The sequence below is a fragment of the Chrysochloris asiatica genome, unplaced genomic scaffold (genome assembly GCF_000296735.1).
Source record: "Chrysochloris asiatica unplaced genomic scaffold, ChrAsi1.0 scaffold00049, whole genome shotgun sequence".
Taxonomy (NCBI): Eukaryota; Metazoa; Chordata; class Mammalia; order Afrosoricida; family Chrysochloridae; genus Chrysochloris; species Chrysochloris asiatica.
Window position 1 is genome coordinate 16615671 of NW_006408567.1, and position 230 is coordinate 16615900.

Genomic DNA, 230 nt, shown 5'->3' on the forward strand with positions numbered 1-230 from the left:
TGGATTCGACTGGACAACAACAACAGTAACATTCTACTATAAATAAAGAGGTGTCCCTTCTATACCTACTTATGTATACGTATGCATCGCTTCATATAACGGCCAACTGCATGTATGTCCTCAGTCCTATAAAGTTACTTTAGTTTATTATTTCCCCTAATAGTTTTTAAATGGAATCCTAATGTGGTGAAGTGAACAGAAAATTTCAAAGGGCAGCTGGAGAAGACAAC